This window comes from Pleurodeles waltl, chromosome 4_1 (assembly GCF_031143425.1).
Source record: "Pleurodeles waltl isolate 20211129_DDA chromosome 4_1, aPleWal1.hap1.20221129, whole genome shotgun sequence".
Classification (NCBI taxonomy): Eukaryota; Metazoa; Chordata; class Amphibia; order Caudata; family Salamandridae; genus Pleurodeles; species Pleurodeles waltl.
In genome coordinates this window covers 54,965,289-54,982,423 of record NC_090442.1, presented here as the reverse complement: position 1 = coordinate 54,982,423, position 17,135 = coordinate 54,965,289, and the positions used below count along the sequence as shown (strand labels likewise).

The 17,135-nt window shown below is 52.6% G+C and overlaps 14 non-coding genes across 14 annotated transcripts; 3 read left to right on the top strand and 11 right to left on the bottom strand.

Annotated features, from left to right (window-relative positions):
* The first annotated feature begins 2,559 nt into the window (after positions 1–2,559).
* TRNAG-ACC (transfer RNA glycine (anticodon ACC)) lies at positions 2,560–2,630 on the top strand. The gene has a single exon. It is a non-coding gene; the product is annotated as a tRNA-Gly (tRNA).
* Positions 2,631–2,701: 71 nt separating this feature from the next.
* On the bottom strand, positions 2,702–2,773 carry TRNAW-CCA (transfer RNA tryptophan (anticodon CCA)). The gene has a single exon. It is a non-coding gene; the product is annotated as a tRNA-Trp (tRNA).
* Positions 2,774–3,026: 253 nt separating this feature from the next.
* TRNAN-GUU (transfer RNA asparagine (anticodon GUU)) lies at positions 3,027–3,100 on the bottom strand. Its single transcript has one exon. It is a non-coding gene; the product is annotated as a tRNA-Asn (tRNA).
* A 1,845-nt stretch (positions 3,101–4,945) lies between these two features.
* On the bottom strand, positions 4,946–5,017 carry TRNAW-CCA (transfer RNA tryptophan (anticodon CCA)). Its single transcript has one exon. It is a non-coding gene; the product is annotated as a tRNA-Trp (tRNA).
* Positions 5,018–5,270: 253 nt separating this feature from the next.
* TRNAN-GUU (transfer RNA asparagine (anticodon GUU)) lies at positions 5,271–5,344 on the bottom strand. Its single transcript has one exon. It is a non-coding gene; the product is annotated as a tRNA-Asn (tRNA).
* A 1,842-nt stretch (positions 5,345–7,186) lies between these two features.
* TRNAW-CCA (transfer RNA tryptophan (anticodon CCA)) lies at positions 7,187–7,258 on the bottom strand. The gene has a single exon. It is a non-coding gene; the product is annotated as a tRNA-Trp (tRNA).
* A 2,030-nt stretch (positions 7,259–9,288) lies between these two features.
* TRNAG-ACC (transfer RNA glycine (anticodon ACC)) lies at positions 9,289–9,359 on the top strand. The gene has a single exon. It is a non-coding gene; the product is annotated as a tRNA-Gly (tRNA).
* A 71-nt stretch (positions 9,360–9,430) lies between these two features.
* TRNAW-CCA (transfer RNA tryptophan (anticodon CCA)) lies at positions 9,431–9,502 on the bottom strand. The gene has a single exon. It is a non-coding gene; the product is annotated as a tRNA-Trp (tRNA).
* A 253-nt stretch (positions 9,503–9,755) lies between these two features.
* Positions 9,756–9,829, bottom strand: TRNAN-GUU (transfer RNA asparagine (anticodon GUU)). Its single transcript has one exon. It is a non-coding gene; the product is annotated as a tRNA-Asn (tRNA).
* A 1,845-nt stretch (positions 9,830–11,674) lies between these two features.
* TRNAW-CCA (transfer RNA tryptophan (anticodon CCA)) lies at positions 11,675–11,746 on the bottom strand. The gene has a single exon. It is a non-coding gene; the product is annotated as a tRNA-Trp (tRNA).
* Positions 11,747–11,999: 253 nt separating this feature from the next.
* On the bottom strand, positions 12,000–12,073 carry TRNAN-GUU (transfer RNA asparagine (anticodon GUU)). The gene has a single exon. It is a non-coding gene; the product is annotated as a tRNA-Asn (tRNA).
* A 1,842-nt stretch (positions 12,074–13,915) lies between these two features.
* Positions 13,916–13,987, bottom strand: TRNAW-CCA (transfer RNA tryptophan (anticodon CCA)). Its single transcript has one exon. It is a non-coding gene; the product is annotated as a tRNA-Trp (tRNA).
* A 2,030-nt stretch (positions 13,988–16,017) lies between these two features.
* Positions 16,018–16,088, top strand: TRNAG-GCC (transfer RNA glycine (anticodon GCC)). The gene has a single exon. It is a non-coding gene; the product is annotated as a tRNA-Gly (tRNA).
* Positions 16,089–16,484: 396 nt separating this feature from the next.
* Positions 16,485–16,558, bottom strand: TRNAN-GUU (transfer RNA asparagine (anticodon GUU)). Its single transcript has one exon. It is a non-coding gene; the product is annotated as a tRNA-Asn (tRNA).
* Between the last annotated feature and the right edge of the window lie 577 nt (positions 16,559–17,135).

Here is a 17,135-nt window from a genome sequence, read left to right as displayed (position 1 = left end):
TGGCATGTTGTGAAACACAAGATTGCTGGTGGTCTGGAGGGTGCTTTCTGTCAGCCACTTCTCCCGGGAGCAGCCAGAGAGCAGGCTGATGTCGTGCTCTGTCAAGCACAACACTGGCCCCAAACCACTGTCCTTAGCAAAAGCAGAAACATTCATAGTTTCAGTCTCCTGCATCTGATTCCTGCCATCAGCATGTGAACGTTTGGCAGTCCAAGGCTTGCCATGCAAACTTTGTTCATAGGTGTCCCATGCGAATGCATGGGCCTCATCACTACTGTCTACGGCAGGGCTCTCTGCTCAGCTTATGTAAGTGAAGCATTGGTGGTTCAGTGGTAGAATTCTCGCCTGCCACGCGGGAGGCCCGGGTTTGATTCCCGGCCAATGCAAAGCGCCCTTCTTTTGGCTTTGCTTTAGAAGTCAGAGATATAGACTTGGTGGGGAAAAAAATGTCAAAGAGTGACCCCGACGTGATTTGAACACGCAACCTTCTGATCTGGAGTCAGACGCGCTACCGTTTCGCCACGAGGTCCCTGTGCATGCAGTTCTCAGCCCCGGATCAAGAAATGCTTCTGTGCCTTTTATTGGCCCTCAGTACGCCTGTGGTTAAAGTAGAAGGCTTGGTGGCCCGTTTCCAGTCCTATTGGTGGAAATGACTAGAGGTGAAGAGATGAGAGAAGATAGAAATGTTGAGATAGAGCATGTCACGCAGGCAAAGCGAGAGCTCTAAGAGCAAAGCCAGACAGCTGTGTTTTAATTCAGGACTTGATGTAGGCAAAAGCATACGTCCCTGGGTGGGCTTGAACCACCAACCTTTCGGTTAACAGCCGAACGCGCCAACCGATTGCGCCACAGAGACCAACCACCGCAGTAAGCGTGTTGGGACTCAATATATGTTTTTACCTTTGTGCTCCTGCCTGCAGCTCTAAGGTCCTGGCATAAGACAGGTAGGCTTAGACTCCATTGTGACATGTCTTACTTCTCTTAGAAGAAGGTTCTGAGTTGCCAGGCAGCTTATCTTCTGCTGGGCACACTTTCCTTTGCAGGCTTTCAGGTTGTGAATCCAGCACTGCTTAGGTGTCCATGTCAGACATGAGCAGCTCATTGAGCCCCACTGTGTGTTTTTTGTGGAGATACAACTCTCAGACTAGAGGGAGCAGGCGGGAAGTGGGTGAGACTCACACAGGGTGGGTGGGGCAGTTAAAGGATGTTATCTAATAGTGTAATCGAGGAGTTGGGTTTTTTGTGCACTACACTTTAACCAGCGATTCTTTCTAAAAGGAAATCCCAGGGCAGTACCCGCAATGAGTGGCATCCCCACACCCGAGGTTGCATTGTGGTAGCTGTTCCCTGAGCCCCTAGCCCCTGTCCCCATGTCGCCCTTTCTCCTCGTGTAACTCACCTCAGGTTCGGTGGCTCTGATACTTGCTGCTTCTGCGCGATCATCCCCATGATCTGGGCCTTTGTACGAAATGTCATGTAAGATGACTTTATTCAGCACGGCGTTTGTCATTTGCTTGGTTGTCCTGTCACTGTTAGATGTTTTCTTGCGCAGACTACTGTCTAATGGTGGGAAGGCCACGAGACACGTGACTTTTCTCTTTCCTTGTTAGCATAGTTTCCTGCCACTGTCTTGGTGTGCTGCCAGCCTGTGAGACACGTGTCTTGCCCATCTCAGCTCCACTGTGGCATGTTAGATATGTCTTTGAGCAGAGTCCCGGTCCCAGAGCTGCTGCCTTCTCTGCACTCTGGCTTGTAAGACTGCAGGCAAAGGCCCTCCCTGGCCCCTCAGCCAGATAGATACATTTACCTGCAGGGCTCAGCTTTGGTGAAAGATATTGGCGAGAGAGAGGAAAGGGGACGGCCCGTGGTGCACCCCCTATTTTGCATAGAACCACAGCCTCCTGGGAGGGGAGAGACATGAGGGTTCTCAGGGAAAGCCCTCCCAGGAGTGTTGAAGGGCAGGACGTGAAACACAGCAATCCCGGAATGGCCTGGTCTAAGATGCCTGTGCAATAGGCCTGGCCCTAGGCTTCCGGGGCTCTTCCTCGGCAGAGGCCCCAGTGGTATGAGCCCGACCAGGGCTGTGCCCGACCAGGGCTGTAGGGCGCATTGGGAGCGCGTTAGGGACGCGAAAGAGGGCGCAGGGCGCAGAACTCTGCCCGTTTCTCCCCAGGATTTTGGGGAGGACAGGGAATCTGGCCAGGTCAGTGACTAGGCTTTCCCAGAAGGAAAGTCCAGTGACAGTGGCATGTTGTGAAACACAAGATTGCTGGTGGTCTGGAGGGTGCTTTCTGTCAGCCACTTCTCCCGGGAGCAGCCAGAGAGCAGGCTGATGTCGTGCTCTGTCAAGCACAACACTGGCCCCAAACCACTGTCCTTAGCAAAAGCAGAAACATTCATAGTTTCAGTCTCCTGCATCTGATTCCTGCCATCAGCATGTGAACGTTTGGCAGTCCAAGGCTTGCCATGCAAACTTTGTTCATAGGTGTCCCATGCGAATGCATGGGCCTCATCACTACTGTCTACGGCAGGGCTCTCTGCTCAGCCTATCTAAGTGAAGCATTGGTGGTTCAGTGGTAGAATTCTCGCCTACCACGCGGGAGGCCCGGGTTCGATTCCTGGCCAATGCAAAGCGCCCTTCTTTTGGCTTTGCTTTAGAAGTCAGAGATATAGACTTGGTGGGCAAAAAAATGACAAAGAGTGACCCCGACGTGATTTGAACACGCAACCTTCTGATCTGGAGTCAGACGCGCTACCGTTGCGCCACGAGGTCCCTGTGCATGCAGTTCTCAGCCCCGGATCAAGAAATGCTTCTGTGCCTTTTATTGGCCCTCAGTACGCCTGTGGTTAAAGTAGAAGGCTTGGTGGCCCGTTTCCAGTCCTATTGGTGGAAATGACTAGAGGTGAAGAGATGAGAGAAGATAGAAATGTTGAGATAGAGCATGTCACGCAGGCAAAGCGAGAGCTCTAAGAGCAAAGCCAGACAGCTGTGTTTTAATTCAGGACTTGATGTAGGCAAAAGCATACGTCCCTGGGTGGGCTTGAACCACCAACCTTTCGGTTAACAGCCGAACGCGCTAACCGATTGCGCCACAGAGACCAACCACCGCAGTGAGCGTGTTGGGACTCAATATATGTTTTTACCTTTGTGCTCCTGCCTGCAGCTCTAAGGTCCTGGCATAAGACAGGTAGGCTTAGACTCCATTGTGACATGTCTTACTTCTCTTAGAAGAAGGTTCTGAGTTGCCAGGCAGCATATCTTCTGCCGGGCACACTTTCCTTTGCAGGCTTTCAGGTTGTGAATCCAGCACTGCTTAGGTGTCCATGTCAGACATGAGCAGCTCATTGAGCCCCACTGTGTGTTTTTTGTGGAGATACAACTCTCAGACTAGAGGGAGCAGGCGGGAAGTGGGTGAGACTCACACAGGGTGGGTGGGGCAGTTAAAGGATGTTATCTAATAGTGTAATCGAGGAGTTGGGTTTTTTGTGCACTACACTTTAACCAGCGATTCTTTCTAAAAGGAAATCCCAGGGCAGTACCCGCAATGAGTGGCATCCCCACACCCGAGGTTGCATTGTGGTAGCTGTTCCCTGAGCCCCTAGCCCCTGTCCCCATGTCGCCCTTTCTCCTCGTGTAACTCACCTCAGGTTCGCTGGCTCTGATACTTGCTGCTTCTGCGCGATCATCCCCATGATCTGGGCCTTTGTACGAAATGTCATGTAAGATGACTTTATTCAGCACGGCGTTTGTCATTTGCTTGGTTGTCCTGTCACTGTTGGATGTTTTCTTGCGCAGACTACTGTCTAATGGTGGGAAGGCCACGAGACACGTGACTTTTCTCTTTCCTTGTTAGCATAGTTTCCTGCCACTGTCTTGGTGTGCTGCCAGCCTGTGAGACACGTGTCTTGCCCATCTCAGCTCCACTGTGGCATGTTAGATATGTCTTTGAGCAGAGTCCCGGTCCCAGAGCTGCTGCCTTCTCTGCACTCTGGCTTGTAAGACTGCAGGCAAAGGCCCTCCCTGGCCCCTCAGCCAGATAGATACATTTACCTGCAGGGCTCAGCTTTGGTGAAAGATATTGGCGAGAGAGAGGAAAGGGGACGGCCCGTGGTGCACCCCCTATTTTGCATAGAACTACAGCCTCCTGGGAGGGGAGAGACATGAGGGTTCTCAGGGAAAGCCCTCCCAGGAGTGTTGAAGGGCAGGACGTGAAACACAGCAATCCCGGAATGGCCTGGTCTAAGATGCCTGTGCAATAGGCCTGGCCCTAGGCTTCCGGGGCTCTTCCTCGGCAGAGGCCCCAGTGGTATGAGCCCGACCAGGGCTGTGCCCGACCAGGGCTGTAGGGCGCATTGGGAGCGCGTTAGGGACGCGAAAGAGGGCGCAGGGCGCAGAACTCTGCCCGTTTCTCCCCAGGATTTTGGGGAGGACAGGGAATCTGGCCAGGTCAGTGACTAGGCTTTCCCAGAAGGAAAGTCCAGTGACAGTGGCATGTTGTGAAACACAAGATTGCTGGTGGTCTGGAGGGTGCTTTCTGTCAGCCACTTCTCCCGGGAGCAGCCAGAGAGCAGGCTGATGTCGTGCTCTGTCAAGCACAACACTGGCCCCAAACCACTGTCCTTAGCAAAAGCAGAAACATTCATAGTTTCAGTCTCCTGCATCTGATTCCTGCCATCAGCATGTGAACGTTTGGCAGTCCAAGGCTTGCCATGCAAACTTTGTTCATAGGTGTCCCATGCGAATGCATGGGCCTCATCACTACTGTCTACGGCAGGGCTCTCTGCTCAGCCTATGTAAGTGAAGCATTGGTGATTCAGTGGTAGAATTCTCGCCTGCCACGCGGGAGGCCCGGGTTCGATTCCCGGCCAATGCAAAGCGCCCTTCTTTTGGCTTTGCTTTAGAAGTCAGAGATATAGACTTGGTGGGCAAAAAAATGTCAAAGAGTGACCCCGACGTGATTTGAACACGCAACCTTCTGATCTGGAGTCAGACGCGCTACCGTTGCGCCACGAGGTCCCTGTGCATGCAGTTCTCAGCCCCGGATCAAGAAATGCTTCTGTGCCTTTTATTGGCCCTCAGTACGCCTGTGGTTAAAGTAGAAGGCTTGGTGGCCCGTTTCCAGTCCTATTGGTGGAAATGACTAGAGGTGAAGAGATGAGAGAAGATAGAAATGTTGAGATAGAGCATGTCACGCAGGCAAAGCGAGAGCTCTAAGAGCAAAGCCAGACAGCTGTGTTTTAATTCAGGACTTGATGTAGGCAAAAGCATACGTCCCTGGGTGGGCTTGAACCACCAACCTTTCGGTTAACAGCCGAACGCGCTAACCGATTGCGCCACAGAGACCAACCACCGCAGTGAGCGTGTTGGGACTCAATATATGTTTTTACCTTTGTGCTCCTGCCTGCAGCTCTAAGGTCCTGGCATAAGACAGGTAGGCTTAGACTCCATTGTGACATGTCTTACTTCTCTTAGAAGAAGGTTCTGAGTTGCCAGGCAGCTTATCTTCTGCTGGGCACACTTTCCTTTGCAGGCTTTCAGGTTGTGAATCCAGCACTGCTTAGGTGTCACTGTCAGACATGAGCAGCTCATTGAGCCCCACTGTGTGTTTTTTGTGGAGATACAACTCTCAGACTAGAGGGAGCAGGCGGGAAGTGGGTGAGACTCACACAGGGTGGGTGGGGCAGTTAAAGGATGTTATCTAATAGTGTAATCGAGGAGTTGGGTTTTTTGTGCACTACACTTTAACCAGCGATTCTTTCTAAAAGGAAATCCCAGGGCAGTACCCGCAATGAGTGGCATCCCCACACCCGAGGTTGCATTGTGGTAGCTGTTCCCTGAGCCCCTAGCCCCTGTCCCCATGTCGCCCTTTCTCCTCGTGTAACTCACCTCAGGTTCGGTGGCTCTGATACTTGCTGCTTCTGCGCGATCATCCCCATGATCTGGGCCTTTGTACGAAATGTCATGTAAGATGACTTTATTCAGCACGGCGTTTGTTATTTGCTTGGTTGTCCTGTCACTGTTGGATGTTTTCTTGCGCAGACTACTGTCTAATGGTGGGAAGGCCACGAGACACGTGACTTTTCTCTTTCCTTGTTAGCATAGTTTCCTGCCACTGTCTTGGTGTGCTGCCAGCCTGTGAGACACGTGTCTTGCCCATCTCAGCTCCACTGTGGCATGTTAGATATGTCTTTGAGCAGAGTCCCGGTCCCAGAGCTGCTGCCTTCTCTGCACTCTGGCTTGTAAGACTGCAGGCAAAGGCCCTCCCTGGCCCCTCAGCCAGATAGATACATTTACCTGCAGGGCTCAGCTTTGGTGAAAGATATTGGCGAGAGAGAGGAAAGGGGACGGCCCGTGGTGCACCCCCTATTTTGCATAGAACCACAGCCTCCTGGGAGGGGAGAGACATGAGGGTTCTCAGGGAAAGCCCTCCCAGGAGTGTTGAAGGGCAGGACGTGAAACACAGCAATCCCGGAATGGCCTGGTCTAAGATGCCTGTGCAATAGGCCTGGCCCTAGGCTTCCGGGGCTCTTCCTCGGCAGAGGCCCCAGTGGTATGAGCCCGACCAGGGCTGTGCCCGACCAGGGCTGTAGGGCGCATTGGGAGCGCGTTAGGGACACGAAAGAGGGCGCAGGGCGCAGAACTCTGCCCGTTTCTCCCCAGGATTTTGGGGAGGACAGGGAATCTGGCCAGGTCAGTGACTAGGCTTTCCCAGAAGGAAAGTCCAGTGACAGTGGCATGTTGTGAAACACAAGATTGCTGGTGGTCTGGAGGGTGCTTTCTGTCAGCCACTTCTACCGGGAGCAGCCAGAGAGCAGGCTGATGTGCTCTGTCAAGCACAACACTGGCCCCAAACCACTGTCCTTAGCAAAAGCAGAAACATTCATAGTTTCAGTCTCCTGCATCTGATTCCTGCCATCAGCATGTGAACGTTTGGCAGTCCAAGGCTTGCCATGCAAACTTTGTTCATAGGTGTCCCATGCGAATGCATGGGCCTCATCACTACTGTCTACGGCAGGGCTCTCTGCTCAGCCTATGTAAGTGAAGCTTTGGTGGTTCAGTGGTAGAATTCTCGCCTGCCACGCGGGAGGCCCGGGTTCGATTCCCGGCCAATGCAAAGCGCCCTTCTTTTGGCTTTGCTTTAGAAGTCAGAGATATAGACTTGGTGGGCAAAAAAATGTCAAAGAGTGACCCCGACGTGATTTGAACACGCAACCTTCTGATCTGGAGTCAGACGCGCTACCGTTGCGCCACGAGGTCCCTGTGCATGCAGTTCTCAGCCCCGGATCAAGAAATGCTTCTGTGCCTTTTATTGGCCCTCAGTACGCCTGTGGTTAAAGTAGAAGGCTTGGTGGCCCGTTTCCAATCCTATTGGTGGAAATGACTAGAGGTGAAGAGATGAGAGAAGATAGAAATGTTGAGATAGAGCATGTCACGCAGGCAAAGCGAGAGCTCTAAGAGCAAAGCCAGACAGCTGTGTTTTAATTCAGGACTTGATGTAGGCAAAAGCATACGTCCCTGGGTGGGCTTGAACCACCAACCTTTCGGTTAACAGCCGAACGCGCCAACCGATTGCGCCACAGAGACCAACCACCGCAGTAAGCGTGTTGGGACTCAATATATGTTTTTACCTTTGTGCTCCTGCCTGCAGCTCTAAGGTCCTGGCATAAGACAGGTAGGCTTAGACTCCATTGTGACATGTCTTACTTCTCTTAGAAGAAGGTTCTGAGTTGCCAGGCAGCTTATCTTCTGCTGGGCACACTTTCCTTTGCAGGCTTTCAGGTTGTGAATCCAGCACTGCTTAGGTGTCCATGTCAGACATGAGCAGCTCATTGAGCCCCACTGTGTGTTTTTTGTGGAGATACAACTCTCAGACTAGAGGGAGCAGGCGGGAAGTGGGTGAGACTCACACAGGGTGGGTGGGGCAGTTAAAGGATGTTATCTAATAGTGTAATCGAGGAGTTGGGTTTTTTGTGCACTACACTTTAACCAGCGATTCTTTCTAAAAGGAAATCCCAGGGCAGTACCCGCAATGAGTGGCATCCCCACACCCGAGGTTGCATTGTGGTAGCTGTTCCCTGAGCCCCTAGCCCCTGTCCCCATGTCGCCCTTTCTCCTCGTGTAACTCACCTCAGGTTCGGTGGCTCTGATACTTGCTGCTTCTGCGCGATCATCCCCATGATCTGGGCCTTTGTACGAAATGTCATGTAAGATGACTTTATTCAGCACGGCGTTTGTCATTTGCTTGGTTGTCCTGTCACTGTTGGATGTTTTCTTGCGCAGACTACTGTCTAATGGTGGGAAGGCCACGAGACACGTGACTTTTCTCTTTCCTTGTTAGCATAGTTTCCTGCCACTGTCTTGGTGTGCTGCCAGCCTGTGAGACACGTGTCTTGCCCATCTCAGCTCCACTGTGGCATGTTAGATATGTCTTTGAGCAGAGTCCCGGTCCCAGAGCTGCTGCCTTCTCTGCACTCTGGCTTGTAAGACTGCAGGCAAAGGCCCTCCCTGGCCCCTCAGCCAGATAGATACATTTACCTGCAGGGCTCAGCTTTGGTGAAAGATATTGGCGAGAGAGAGGAAAGGGGACGGCCCGTGGTGCACCCCCTATTTTGCATAGAACCACAGCCTCCTGGGAGGGGAGAGACATGAGGGTTCTCAGGGAAAGCCCTCCCAGGAGTGTTGAAGGGCAGGACGTGAAACACAGCAATCCCGGAATGGCCTGGTCTAAGATGCCTGTGCAATAGGCCTGGCCCTAGGCTTCCGGGGCTCTTCCTCGGCAGAGGCCCCAGTGGTATGAGCCCGACCAGGGCTGTGCCCGACCAGGGCTGTAGGGCGCATTGGGAGCGCGTTAGGGACGCGAAAGAGGGCGCAGGGCGCAGAACTCTGCCCGTTTCTCCCCAGGATTTTGGGGAGGACAGGGAATCTGGCCAGGTCAGTGACTAGGCTTTCCCAGAAGGAAAGTCCAGTGACAGTGGCATGTTGTGAAACACAAGATTGCTGGTGGTCTGGAGGGTGCTTTCTGTCAGCCACTTCTCCCGGGAGCAGCCAGAGAGCAGGCTGATGTCGTGCTCTGTCAAGCACAACACTGGCCCCAAACCACTGTCCTTAGCAAAAGCAGAAACATTCATAGTTTCAGTCTCCTGCATCTGATTCCTGCCATCAGCATGTGAACGTTTGGCAGTCCAAGGCTTGCCATGCAAACTTTGTTCATAGGTGTCCCATGCGAATGCATGGGCCTCATCACTACTGTCTACGGCAGGGCTCTCTGCTCAGCCTATCTAAGTGAAGCATTGGTGGTTCAGTGGTAGAATTCTCGCCTACCACGCGGGAGGCCCGGGTTCGATTCCTGGCCAATGCAAAGCGCCCTTCTTTTGGCTTTGCTTTAGAAGTCAGAGATATAGACTTGGTGGGCAAAAAAATGACAAAGAGTGACCCCGACGTGATTTGAACACGCAACCTTCTGATCTGGAGTCAGACGCGCTACCGTTGCGCCACGAGGTCCCTGTGCATGCAGTTCTCAGCCCCGGATCAAGAAATGCTTCTGTGCCTTTTATTGGCCCTCAGTACGCCTGTGGTTAAAGTAGAAGGCTTGGTGGCCCGTTTCCAGTCCTATTGGTGGAAATGACTAGAGGTGAAGAGATGAGAGAAGATAGAAATGTTGAGATAGAGCATGTCACGCAGGCAAAGCGAGAGCTCTAAGAGCAAAGCCAGACAGCTGTGTTTTAATTCAGGACTTGATGTAGGCAAAAGCATACGTCCCTGGGTGGGCTTGAACCACCAACCTTTCGGTTAACAGCCGAACGCGCTAACCGATTGCGCCACAGAGACCAACCACCGCAGTGAGCGTGTTGGGACTCAATATATGTTTTTACCTTTGTGCTCCTGCCTGCAGCTCTAAGGTCCTGGCATAAGACAGGTAGGCTTAGACTCCATTGTGACATGTCTTACTTCTCTTAGAAGAAGGTTCTGAGTTGCCAGGCAGCATATCTTCTGCCGGGCACACTTTCCTTTGCAGGCTTTCAGGTTGTGAATCCAGCACTGCTTAGGTGTCCATGTCAGACATGAGCAGCTCATTGAGCCCCACTGTGTGTTTTTTGTGGAGATACAACTCTCAGACTAGAGGGAGCAGGCGGGAAGTGGGTGAGACTCACACAGGGTGGGTGGGGCAGTTAAAGGATGTTATCTAATAGTGTAATCGAGGAGTTGGGTTTTTTGTGCACTACACTTTAACCAGCGATTCTTTCTAAAAGGAAATCCCAGGGCAGTACCCGCAATGAGTGGCATCCCCACACCCGAGGTTGCATTGTGGTAGCTGTTCCCTGAGCCCCTAGCCCCTGTCCCCATGTCGCCCTTTCTCCTCGTGTAACTCACCTCAGGTTCGCTGGCTCTGATACTTGCTGCTTCTGCGCGATCATCCCCATGATCTGGGCCTTTGTACGAAATGTCATGTAAGATGACTTTATTCAGCACGGCGTTTGTCATTTGCTTGGTTGTCCTGTCACTGTTGGATGTTTTCTTGCGCAGACTACTGTCTAATGGTGGGAAGGCCACGAGACACGTGACTTTTCTCTTTCCTTGTTAGCATAGTTTCCTGCCACTGTCTTGGTGTGCTGCCAGCCTGTGAGACACGTGTCTTGCCCATCTCAGCTCCACTGTGGCATGTTAGATATGTCTTTGAGCAGAGTCCCGGTCCCAGAGCTGCTGCCTTCTCTGCACTCTGGCTTGTAAGACTGCAGGCAAAGGCCCTCCCTGGCCCCTCAGCCAGATAGATACATTTACCTGCAGGGCTCAGCTTTGGTGAAAGATATTGGCGAGAGAGAGGAAAGGGGACGGCCCGTGGTGCACCCCCTATTTTGCATAGAACTACAGCCTCCTGGGAGGGGAGAGACATGAGGGTTCTCAGGGAAAGCCCTCCCAGGAGTGTTGAAGGGCAGGACGTGAAACACAGCAATCCCGGAATGGCCTGGTCTAAGATGCCTGTGCAATAGGCCTGGCCCTAGGCTTCCGGGGCTCTTCCTCGGCAGAGGCCCCAGTGGTATGAGCCCGACCAGGGCTGTGCCCGACCAGGGCTGTAGGGCGCATTGGGAGCGCGTTAGGGACGCGAAAGAGGGCGCAGGGCGCAGAACTCTGCCCGTTTCTCCCCAGGATTTTGGGGAGGACAGGGAATCTGGCCAGGTCAGTGACTAGGCTTTCCCAGAAGGAAAGTCCAGTGACAGTGGCATGTTGTGAAACACAAGATTGCTGGTGGTCTGGAGGGTGCTTTCTGTCAGCCACTTCTCCCGGGAGCAGCCAGAGAGCAGGCTGATGTCGTGCTCTGTCAAGCACAACACTGGCCCCAAACCACTGTCCTTAGCAAAAGCAGAAACATTCATAGTTTCAGTCTCCTGCATCTGATTCCTGCCATCAGCATGTGAACGTTTGGCAGTCCAAGGCTTGCCATGCAAACTTTGTTCATAGGTGTCCCATGCGAATGCATGGGCCTCATCACTACTGTCTACGGCAGGGCTCTCTGCTCAGCCTATGTAAGTGAAGCATTGGTGATTCAGTGGTAGAATTCTCGCCTGCCACGCGGGAGGCCCGGGTTCGATTCCCGGCCAATGCAAAGCGCCCTTCTTTTGGCTTTGCTTTAGAAGTCAGAGATATAGACTTGGTGGGCAAAAAAATGTCAAAGAGTGACCCCGACGTGATTTGAACACGCAACCTTCTGATCTGGAGTCAGACGCGCTACCGTTGCGCCACGAGGTCCCTGTGCATGCAGTTCTCAGCCCCGGATCAAGAAATGCTTCTGTGCCTTTTATTGGCCCTCAGTACGCCTGTGGTTAAAGTAGAAGGCTTGGTGGCCCGTTTCCAGTCCTATTGGTGGAAATGACTAGAGGTGAAGAGATGAGAGAAGATAGAAATGTTGAGATAGAGCATGTCACGCAGGCAAAGCGAGAGCTCTAAGAGCAAAGCCAGACAGCTGTGTTTTAATTCAGGACTTGATGTAGGCAAAAGCATACGTCCCTGGGTGGGCTTGAACCACCAACCTTTCGGTTAACAGCCGAACGCGCTAACCGATTGCGCCACAGAGACCAACCACCGCAGTGAGCGTGTTGGGACTCAATATATGTTTTTACCTTTGTGCTCCTGCCTGCAGCTCTAAGGTCCTGGCATAAGACAGGTAGGCTTAGACTCCATTGTGACATGTCTTACTTCTCTTAGAAGAAGGTTCTGAGTTGCCAGGCAGCTTATCTTCTGCTGGGCACACTTTCCTTTGCAGGCTTTCAGGTTGTGAATCCAGCACTGCTTAGGTGTCACTGTCAGACATGAGCAGCTCATTGAGCCCCACTGTGTGTTTTTTGTGGAGATACAACTCTCAGACTAGAGGGAGCAGGCGGGAAGTGGGTGAGACTCACACAGGGTGGGTGGGGCAGTTAAAGGATGTTATCTAATAGTGTAATCGAGGAGTTGGGTTTTTTGTGCACTACACTTTAACCAGCGATTCTTTCTAAAAGGAAATCCCAGGGCAGTACCCGCAATGAGTGGCATCCCCACACCCGAGGTTGCATTGTGGTAGCTGTTCCCTGAGCCCCTAGCCCCTGTCCCCATGTCGCCCTTTCTCCTCGTGTAACTCACCTCAGGTTCGGTGGCTCTGATACTTGCTGCTTCTGCGCGATCATCCCCATGATCTGGGCCTTTGTACGAAATGTCATGTAAGATGACTTTATTCAGCACGGCGTTTGTTATTTGCTTGGTTGTCCTGTCACTGTTGGATGTTTTCTTGCGCAGACTACTGTCTAATGGTGGGAAGGCCACGAGACACGTGACTTTTCTCTTTCCTTGTTAGCATAGTTTCCTGCCACTGTCTTGGTGTGCTGCCAGCCTGTGAGACACGTGTCTTGCCCATCTCAGCTCCACTGTGGCATGTTAGATATGTCTTTGAGCAGAGTCCCGGTCCCAGAGCTGCTGCCTTCTCTGCACTCTGGCTTGTAAGACTGCAGGCAAAGGCCCTCCCTGGCCCCTCAGCCAGATAGATACATTTACCTGCAGGGCTCAGCTTTGGTGAAAGATATTGGCGAGAGAGAGGAAAGGGGACGGCCCGTGGTGCACCCCCTATTTTGCATAGAACCACAGCCTCCTGGGAGGGGAGAGACATGAGGGTTCTCAGGGAAAGCCCTCCCAGGAGTGTTGAAGGGCAGGACGTGAAACACAGCAATCCCGGAATGGCCTGGTCTAAGATGCCTGTGCAATAGGCCTGGCCCTAGGCTTCCGGGGCTCTTCCTCGGCAGAGGCCCCAGTGGTATGAGCCCGACCAGGGCTGTGCCCGACCAGGGCTGTAGGGCGCATTGGGAGCGCGTTAGGGACACGAAAGAGGGCGCAGGGCGCAGAACTCTGCCCGTTTCTCCCCAGGATTTTGGGGAGGACAGGGAATCTGGCCAGGTCAGTGACTAGGCTTTCCCAGAAGGAAAGTCCAGTGACAGTGGCATGTTGTGAAACACAAGATTGCTGGTGGTCTGGAGGGTGCTTTCTGTCAGCCACTTCTACCGGGAGCAGCCAGAGAGCAGGCTGATGTGCTCTGTCAAGCACAACACTGGCCCCAAACCACTGTCCTTAGCAAAAGCAGAAACATTCATAGTTTCAGTCTCCTGCATCTGATTCCTGCCATCAGCATGTGAACGTTTGGCAGTCCAAGGCTTGCCATGCAAACTTTGTTCATAGGTGTCCCATGCGAATGCATGGGCCTCATCACTACTGTCTACGGCAGGGCTCTCTGCTCAGCCTATGTAAGTGAAGCTTTGGTGGTTCAGTGGTAGAATTCTCGCCTGCCACGCGGGAGGCCCGGGTTCGATTCCCGGCCAATGCAAAGCGCCCTTCTTTTGGCTTTGCTTTAGAAGTCAGAGATATAGACTTGGTGGGCAAAAAAATGTCAAAGAGTGACCCCGACGTGATTTGAACACGCAACCTTCTGATCTGGAGTCAGACGCGCTACCGTTGCGCCACGAGGTCCCTGTGCATGCAGTTCTCAGCCCCGGATCAAGAAATGCTTCTGTGCCTTTTATTGGCCCTCAGTACGCCTGTGGTTAAAGTAGAAGGCTTGGTGGCCCGTTTCCAATCCTATTGGTGGAAATGACTAGAGGTGAAGAGATGAGAGAAGATAGAAATGTTGAGATAGAGCATGTCACGCAGGCAAAGCGAGAGCTCTAAGAGCAAAGCCAGACAGCTGTGTTTTAATTCAGGACTTGATGTAGGCAAAAGCATACGTCCCTGGGTGGGCTTGAACCACCAACCTTTCGGTTAACAGCTGAACCTGCTAACCGATTGCCCCACAGAGACCAACCACCGCAGTGAGCGTGTTGGGACTGAATATATGTTTTTACCTTTGTGCTCCTGCCTGCAGCTCTAAGGTCCTGGCATAAGACAGGTAGGCTTAGACTCCATTGTGACATGTCTTACTTCTCTTAGAAGAAGGTTCTGAGTTGCCAGGCAGCTTATCTTCTGCCGGGCACACTTTCCTTTGCAGGCTTTCAGGTTGTGAATCCAGCACTGCTTAGGTGTCCATGTCAGACATGAGCAGCTCATTGAGCCCCACTGTGTGTTTTTTGTGGAGATACAACTCTCAGACTAGAGGGAGCAGGCGGGAAGTGGGTGAGACTCACACAGGGTGGGTGGGGCAGTTAAAGGATGTTATCTAATAGTGTAATCGAGGAGTTGGGTTTTTTGTGCACTACACTTTAACCAGCGATTCTTTCTAAAAGGAAATCCCAGGGCAGTACCCGCAATGAGTGGCATCCCCACACCCGAGGTTGCATTGTGGTAGCTGTTCCCTGAGCCCCTAGCCCCTGTCCCCATGTCGCCCTTTCTCCTCGTGTAACTCACCTCAGGTTCGGTGGCTCTGATACTTGCTGCTTCTGCGCGATCATCCCCATGATCTGGGCCTTTGTACGAAATGTCATGTAAGATGACTTTATTCAGCACGGCGTTTGTCATTTGCTTGGTTGTCCTGTCACTGTTGGATGTTTTCTTGCGCAGACTACTGTCTAATGGTGGGAAGGCCACGAGACACGTGACTTTTCTCTTTCCTTGTTAGCATAGTTTCCTGCCACTGTCTTGGTGTGCTGCCAGCCTGTGAGACACGTGTCTTGCCCATCTCAGCTCCACTGTGGCATGTTAGATATGTCTTTGAGCAGAGTCCCGGTCCCAGAGCTGCTGCCTTCTCTGCACTCTGGCTTGTAAGACTGCAGGCAAAGGCCCTCCCTGGCCCCTCAGCCAGATAGATACATTTACCTGCAGGGCTCAGCTTTGGTGAAAGATATTGGCGAGAGAGAGGAAAGGGGACGGCCCGTGGTGCACCCCCTATTTTGCATAGAACCACAGCCTCCTGGGAGGGGAGAGACATGAGGGTTCTCAGGGAAAGCCCTCCCAGGAGTGTTGAAGGGCAGGACGTGAAACACAGCAATCCCGGAATGGCCTGGTCTAAGATGCCTGTGCAATAGGCCTGGCCCTAGGCTTCCGGGGCTCTTCCTCGGCAGAGGCCCCAGTGGTATGAGCCCGACCAGGGCTGTGCCCGACCAGGGCTGTAGGGCGCATTGGGAGCGCGTTAGGGACACGAAAGAGGGCGCAGGGCGCAGAACTCTGCCCGTTTCTCCCCAGGATTTTGGGGAGGACAGGGAATCTGGCCAGGTCAGTGACTAGGCTTTCCCAGAAGGAAAGTCCAGTGACAGTGGCATGTTGTGAAACACAAGATTGCTGGTGGTCTGGAGGGTGCTTTCTGTCAGCCACTTCTCCCGGGAGCAGCCAGAGAGCAGGCTGATGTCGTGCTCTGTCAAGCACAACACTGGCCCCAAACCACTGTCCTTAGCAAAAGCAGAAACATTCATAGTTTCAGTCTCCTGCATCTGATTCCTGCCATCAGCATGTGAACGTTTGGCAGTCCAAGGCTTGCCATGCAAACTTTGTTCATAGGTGTCCCATGCGAATGCATGGGCCTCATCACTACTGTCTACGGCAGGGCTCTCTGCTCAGCCTATGTAAGTGAAGCATTGGTGGTTCAGTGGTAGAATTCTCGCCTGCCACGCGGGAGGCCCGGGTTCGATTCCCGGCCAATGCAAAGCGCCCTTCTTTTGGCTTTGCTTTAGAAGTCAGAGATATAGACTTGGTGGGGAAAAAAATGTCAAAGAGTGACCCCGACGTGATATGAACACGCAACCTTCTGATCTGGAGTCAGACGCGCTACCGTTGCGCCACGAGGTCCCTGTGCATGCACTTCTCAGCCCCGGATCAAGAAATGCTTCTGTGCCTTTTATTGGCCCTCAGTACGCCTGTGGTTAAAGTAGAAGGCTTGGTGGCCCGTTTCCAGTCCTATTGGTGGAAATGACTAGAGGTGAAGAGATGAGAGAAGATAGAAATGTTGAGATAGAGCATGTCACGCAGGCAAAGCGAGAGCTCTAAGAGCAAAGCCAGACAGCTGTGTTTTAATTCAGGACTTGATGTAGGCAAAAGCATACGTCCCTGGGTGGGCTTGAACCACCAACCTTTCGGTTAACAGCCGAACGCGCTAACCGATTGCGCCACAGAGACCAACCACCGCAGTGAGCGTGTTGCGACTCAATATACGTTTTTACCTTTGTGCTCCTGCCTGCAGCTCTAAGGTCCTGGCATAAGACAGGTAGGCTTAGACTCCATTGTGACATGTCTTACTTCTCTTAGAAGAAGGTTCTGAGTTGCCAGGCAGCTTATCTTCTGCCGGGCACACTTTCCTTTGCAGGCTTTCAGGTTGTGAATCCAGCACTGCTTAGGTGTCCATGTCAGACATGAGCAGCTCATTGAGCCCCACTGTGTGTTTTTTGTGGAGATACAACTCTCAGACTAGAGGGAGCAGGCGGGAAGTGGGTGAGACTCACACAGGGTGGGTGGGGCAGTTAAAGGATGTTATCTAATAGTGTAATCGAGGAGTTGGGTTTTTTGTGCACTACACTTTAACCAGCGATTCTTTCTAAAAGGAAATCCCAGGGCAGTACCCGCAATGAGTGGCATCCCCACACCCGAGGTTGCATTGTGGTAGCTGTTCCCTGAGCCCATAGCCCCTGTCCCCATGTCGCCCTTTCTCCTCGTGTAACTCACCCCAGGTTCGGTGGCTCTGATACTTGCTGCTTCT